This window comes from Leguminivora glycinivorella, chromosome 18 (assembly GCF_023078275.1).
Source record: "Leguminivora glycinivorella isolate SPB_JAAS2020 chromosome 18, LegGlyc_1.1, whole genome shotgun sequence".
Taxonomy (NCBI): domain Eukaryota; kingdom Metazoa; phylum Arthropoda; class Insecta; order Lepidoptera; family Tortricidae; genus Leguminivora; species Leguminivora glycinivorella.
In genome coordinates this window covers 14,188,752-14,195,661 of record NC_062988.1, presented here as the reverse complement: position 1 = coordinate 14,195,661, position 6,910 = coordinate 14,188,752, and the positions used below count along the sequence as shown (strand labels likewise).

The 6,910-nt window shown below is 38.6% G+C and overlaps 1 long non-coding RNA gene across 1 annotated transcript; it reads left to right on the top strand.

Annotated features, from left to right (window-relative positions):
• The first annotated feature begins 703 nt into the window (after positions 1-703).
• LOC125235748 lies at positions 704-1,821 on the top strand. The gene is made up of 3 exons (XR_007178130.1): positions 704-1,092; positions 1,178-1,245; positions 1,331-1,821. It is a non-coding gene; the product is annotated as an uncharacterized LOC125235748 (long non-coding RNA).
• The last annotated feature ends 5,089 nt before the right edge of the window (positions 1,822-6,910 follow it).

Here is a 6,910-nt window from a genome sequence, read left to right as displayed (position 1 = left end):
CCAAACGAAAGCGATACGCCGCTGGCTCTGTCGCGCCAATACGCAAGCGCGATAGAGATAGATATCTACTAGCGCTTCGTTTCGTGAGCGTTTCGTGAGCGATTGTGCCATTCGGCTAGCCACCCTGGTATTCTTATGCTCGCCGATGGTGTTTTCCGGTCACCGCAAACCGCCGGTTGGTTATAGATATGTATTGACGGTACCGGTTTTGCAGAAAATTCTTCCACTTGTGCCTTTCTGTAAATACAGAGAATCATCAATAGAATTCTGATAAACTGGCTAGAAACTAACATAGGTACCAAACCCACTTAAGTACTACACTAGTGAACGATTTGAGGCCACGCAGACACGTCAAGTAATGACAGTTGAAAATACTGAAAATAGTGTTACTTGTTCGTACCGATTGCAAGTTTAACAGCAAACTGAATGTGACATACCTAATGGTTCTTTCAAGTATTTTGTTTGAATTTTGACATTTACTCATTCATTCGTTTTATTGCGATTAGTTAATGTAACTGTGTTGTAACGTAGCAGATTTTTTGATAGTCGTAATTAAATATTTTGGATAAATTTAATTTTTGAATGAAACACTTCCTTCTCGTTCATTGCATTATCTGTTGCACTTCAAATGCACATATTTATGTTTATCTGTTGTAGGGTTGCCATACAACAAGTATTATTCGAGATTGTAGGTATTTTGGCTGTCATTCCAGAAAAACTTTGTATTATTTTGATATAGTTTAAGTATTGATTTTTGGAATATATAATATTTTAGAAACATGATAACAAATGTTATCATAGGTTTTTTAAGGCTGTTCTGGAATGACATTTGTTGGGTTTTGTTTACTTCAAGGTCTGATACAGAAACTGGAGTAATTTTCATTTAATTAATTAGAGTATTTTATTGTTCATTCGTTTGCCACCCGGCTTTTGTTTTGGGTCCTTTAAATTCGAGATCATTCAGTGCGGCGTTCTTTCTGTGACGAGATCCTCTTGAATAGTGATCGGACGGCCGTATAAGGGCCTGGAGCCCGGCATGCCACGTGCTGCCGTGGCGTTCCATATTTTGTGTGGTGCGTTCTGTCAGTCTGAGTAAGTAGATTTCATTGTGAGCTTTTGATATTTCCATGGCGTGAAACGTGGAGAGATTCTTAACCATAAATTGGTTTATTTCCAGCTGGCAGAAACATGCTAAGGGTGGGAGTGCTCCGTGGAGATCCTCGGTCTGCAGTCTGCAGGTCTCCGGTGAGCTCGCTTACATTTTTTGTTATAGTTTTATCACAGTGTGTGAGGGCACTCGACTAATGTGACCAATTTATTTGTTTCATAGGAGTCGGGCAGAAGTAAAGAATTAAAGAAGTAAAAGCTTTTAACAATTTTGATGTGCAAGGAAACTTTCTTTGGCGTTACTGGCGCAAGGTGCCTTTGGACCTTGTTTTCGTATGGAAGGGTCAGCCCTGTCCACGTGGCGAGGGGGCGTCAGCACCGGAGTCCGGGGAGCAGCCGGCTCATCCCTGACAAGGTGTGTCTCCTGCCCGTTTACTGCCGGTAGTGCTGTGTAATTCAGGTTTTTAATTTCTGTGTAAAGTAATTTCTGATTTCATTTATTTTGAGAATTCTGGTGCATAACTTTAGGTAAATTCATATTTAGTTTTTGTAGAATAAATGGTTGTAAGAAACCTTTTCCTGGACCCTCTTAAAGCGGCCCAGCTTTACCACTGAGCGTAGTTCATATTTTTATATGGTGTCGAATTTAGTATAACTCACTAATTTCTGTTTAGGCAAGAATTAGCTTATATTTAATAAAGTTATAAAATGTTATCTTGTTTAATTTGTTTCTCCTCTAGCTTTCCTCCAGCAAGTATAGAGACACCATTTAGCTTTTGTTTTATTATAAATTTTGTGCTAACGTGGGTGTATTTACTTTGAACTAGCCGGAGCTTCCCATTCCATTTTATTTACCCCCCACCAAATACACCACCGTTACACTAAATTTATAATAAAACAAAACAAAGTGCGGCGTTCTTTCTGTGACGAGATCCTCTTGCATAGTGATCGGAAGTGTAACGGTGGTGTATTTGGTGGGGGGTAAATAAAATGGAATGGGAAGCTCCGGCTAGTTCAAAGTAAATACACCCACGTTAGCACAAAATTTATAATAAAACAAAATGGTGTCTCTATACTTGCTGGAGGAAAGCTAGAGGAGAAACAAAATTAAACAAGATAACATTTTATAACTTTATTAAATATAAGCTAATTCTTGCCTAAACAGAAATTAGTGCGTTATACTAAATTCGACACCATATAAAAATATGAACTACGCTCAGTGGTAAAGCTGGGCCGCTTTAAGAGGGTCCAGGAAAAGGTTTCTTACAACCATTTATTCTACAAAAACTAAATATGAATTTAGCTAAAGTTATGCACCAGAATTCTCAAAATAAATGAAATCAGAAATTACTTTACACAGAAATTAAAAACCTGAATTACACAGCACTACCGGCAGTAAACGGGCAGGAGACACACCTTGTCAGGGATGAGCCGGCTGCTCCCGGACTCCGGTGCTGACGCCCCTCGCCACGTGGACAGGGCTGACCCTTCCATACGAAAACAAGGTCCAAAGGCACCTTGCGCCAGTAACGCCAAAGAAAGTTTCCTTGCACATCAAAATTGTTAAAAGCTTTTACTTCTTTAATTCTTTACTTCTGCCCGACTCCTATGTAACAAATAAATTGGTCACATTAGTCGAGTGCCCTCACACACTGTGATAAAACTATAACAAAAAATGTAAGCGAGCTCACCGGAGACCTGCAGACTGCAGACCGAGGATCTCCACGGAGCACTCCCACCCTTAGCATGTTTCTGCCAGCTGGAAATAAACCAATTTATGGTTAAGAATCTCTCCACGTTTCACGCCATGGAAATATCAAAAGCTCACAATGAAATCTACTTACTCAGACTGACAGAACGCACCACACAAAATATGGAACGCCACGGCAGCACGTGGCATGCCGGGCTCCAGGCCCTTATACGGCCGTCCGATCACTATTCAAGAGGATCTCGTCACAGAAAGAACGCCGCACTGAATGATCTCGAATTTAAAGGACCCAAAACAAAAGCCGGGTGGCAAACGAATGAACAATAAAATACTCTAATTAATTAAATGAAAATTACTCCAGTTTCTGTATCAGACCTTGAAGTAAACAAAACCCAACAAATGTCATTCCAGAACAGCCTTAAAAAACCTATGATAACATTTGTTATCATGTTTCTAAAATATTATATATTCCAAAAATCAATACTTAAACTATATCAAAATAATACAAAGTTTTTCTGGAATGACAGCCAAAATACCTACAATCTCGAATAATACTTGTTGTATGGCAACCCTACAACAGATAAACATAAATATGTGCATTTGAAGTGCAACAGATAATGCAATGAACGAGAAGGAAGTGTTTCATTCAAAAATTAAATTTATCCAAAATATTTAATTACGACTATCAAAAAATCTGCTACGTTACAATACCCCCCTTCCCGATTTAAGGTTCAACGTAGGTGAACCGCTCGCTGTCCTCAGCGACTTTCATCAAAAAAAGAAAACAAAATCTGAAGGCAAGAAAACTAAACCTACCAAAAAAATAGAATCAAAAAAACCTGACGCAAGTTCGAGACTGCAAAATCTCAAAAAAAAATCCCCCAAAATCTACAAAATTATACCAAAAGGTATTTAAAAACAAGCAAACACTTTGATGTGATTTTCAATAATAAAAAATATCTTAAATCTTTTTTTGGGCCTCAAACTGTCTATATATCACACTTCATCAAAATGGGTTCAGCCGCGTCAACATCCCTAACCCCTCCCCCTTCATTCCCCATTTTCTGGAACTTAAGCATTTTTTAATATTAATATTGTATTTGCATAAATTTGTAGTCCGGCTCTTGCACTATGTTGCCTTGTTGCCAGCTTGTTGGTACTTGCTGGGCTACCGCACGGCGCGCGGCGCGGCGCTATCTAGTAGGTAATGCAGGCATCTAGTTTTAGTTCAGGCAAGTGAATTACCTAAATCCTATGAAATTTAGGCAAATACGTAGGCATATTAAACCTGTAATTCAATAAATAATATTTGTCTAAAGTTAGGCAGCGCCTTTGCCTACGAGGGACGGGCGGCAATGTTTGAAGTGTGAGTGAGATAGCGCTAGAATTTTGCCATGTTTTGGTTGTACTTTTATATATTCTGTGGTTTTGGTAAACATCTGTATCATAACACGCGAACAATATGAATATTTTACTTGATTCTTAGAATATTAAATTAAAGCCGGTATAAGTAAGTAGACTTTCTTACCTTTCTGAATTTTTCTGACCACTTGGAACCAAAAAAAACGAGTGACTGGGATTTCTGTCACTATTACTACAACCCGCTGCAATACAGTATCTTTTAGCTTTGTTTTTAGACATTATTTACATAAACAACAACTATAAATAATATCTTTCAAAGAACGCTTAGCGTGCGCGCGTGCGTGTCGCGAGAGCGCGTGGCAACCACTGAATAGGCCGCGAACTCGCGGCCGCTCGCATGTACTTGTAGCGCGGCGATAGAGGCGCGGAGTGAGCCGCCCTTGGTGCAACTTGCAATAAAGCTTGTTGTGCTGAGTAAGCCAAAAAACCAACCGCCAGGACCGATGTTCAGCATTCCCAAAAAAAACTCAGCTAGACCGGGCGAAATCAAAGTTATAGTCTATAGACTATAAACTTCCAAAACAAACCAAAATCATTGTTACAGCCCTACAGGTTGACGACACCTACTTGTCTCAACCCTTCAGGTGAACAAACCAAAAAACAAATGAACCAAAAAACTATGTATGGTTGAATTGGACACACCAATCTGTGCCAACTCTCCCTCAAAATACCAAAAAAACTAAATACGTTGACGACGAGACCCCAAAATCTATAAAATTTGCACTCAACCCCTCGCAGGTGTGGTTCTCACCTAACCCTGGCAAAAAAAAATCAAAACCAAAACCATACCTACAACCATTTGGCTGTAGCTAAACTAAAAAAAAAATACAAAACAATTGCATGTCTGTAGTAGGCTAAACAAAACATTACCCTTCTTCGTACGAAGTCGGGTAAAGACGTGGCAACAAACTCCGTGTGTCGTTCCAACCCCGAAAAAAATGGCCGTTGGACCCGCCAGCACGATAATCACAAAAAAGTACCACCAAATCGGTGTACCGCGGTCGATATGGCCCAAAAAAAATGAGAGCCCGAAACAAAAAAACAGCCCCTGAAAATGGGTGACTGCTGGCTCTCCACCCAAACCGACCAAACTGCGTAGCCACAAATACGCAAAAATGCACAAACCGTGCTCGGGTGTGGTAAGCACCCGATACCCACCTACTACAGAACACCCAATTTGGCCATGTTAAGGACCGCTCAAACCTAAAAGTGAGCCAGGTTGTGTCGCCCCTAACATACATCACGCATATAAAGTATCCATACATCATATCTTCCGTGTTTACCATACCTCACGCATTCATACCTTCCATGCCTCTCTCATACCAAAAAAAATCGTAGTGGAAGCAGTCACATTCTGTCCACCACTTTCCGAACATGAGTCGTGATTGGATATTTTACCATTAATATCCAACACTCTTCACGAACAACCGCGAAACGAAACGTAATTGAGTAGGGGAGGGCGTTAACCTCATTAAAAAAACCTACCAAAACTTATGTTCACAACCATAACATGCCATAATAAAAACCGAAATAACCAAAATGAGAAGATTGAAATTGCCTATCTAATCTATCACCCAAAAAAAAAACCGAAATACTTTACTCCTACGAGTTTAAGTTACAAAAAAACAATTAAAAAAAATATTTTGAAAAACCTAGGGTTGAGTGCCAAAAAACAAATCCAATTTACTGTATTGAATTTAAATTATTAAATACTAAAAACCGCAAAGAATTGTGCAATTACCAAATAAAATTGTTACAATTTGTTGTACAATCTGAGTCATAACCAAAATATATGCACGTTTCCGAACGCACCTTCAAAAAAACTTGTCTGTCAACTGTCAACCAAAATAAATTTGAAAAACTACCGTGCTACGGTGCTAAATGAGCGAAAAAAATTAAATATCATAGCACTTCGTTCCGAAAATAAACTAAAATACTTTAAAATATGCAAGGAAACATTTATTGTTGCACCCGAAATGAAATTCAACGAAAATCTAAATAAAAAGGCAACAATTTCTATGTTGATCAACAACACGAAACAAAGTTAAAAGTTAAAAGTGTTAGAATTTTATCATCCACCTCAACTTTTGTGGAATTACCTATACCTTCGTATGACAGTAGTCCGAGCAAAAACACAATACATGTGCTCGGGGCCAAGGCTGACAAGAAAACAAAAAAAAACACACAGCTGCAGTTCTTATCAGTTTCGGCACAACAAAGAGTAGGTACTTTTAGATAGTAAACATGACATATTTTGTTCAATTGCTGTATTGTTTGACTAACGAGCTAAGCCACCTACAATGGGATTTCAACTTATTGAAATCATTACCTTTTGCTTGTGAAGTTGAAAAAAGTGCCGCCGCCGACGATGACTTGTTATGATAAATACCTGGGATTTTAGGTAATTTATAGGTACTCAACGTCGCTGGCGGGCCGAACCGGCGTGTGTTAAGATACACGTAGTAATAATAGCTCAATGTATCGGAATATACCGGAAGATGTAAATAAATATTAGTACATTTATTCTAGTAAAAACCTTAAAGTTTACCTTTTCTTTTGATATTTTTCATTTAGCCGCAATCCCTCGTAAATAATATACATCACCGTAATACTGAAACAACAAATGATGATTTAACGTTATTAATTCGATCTAAAACTCGTTAGTAGTTTCCG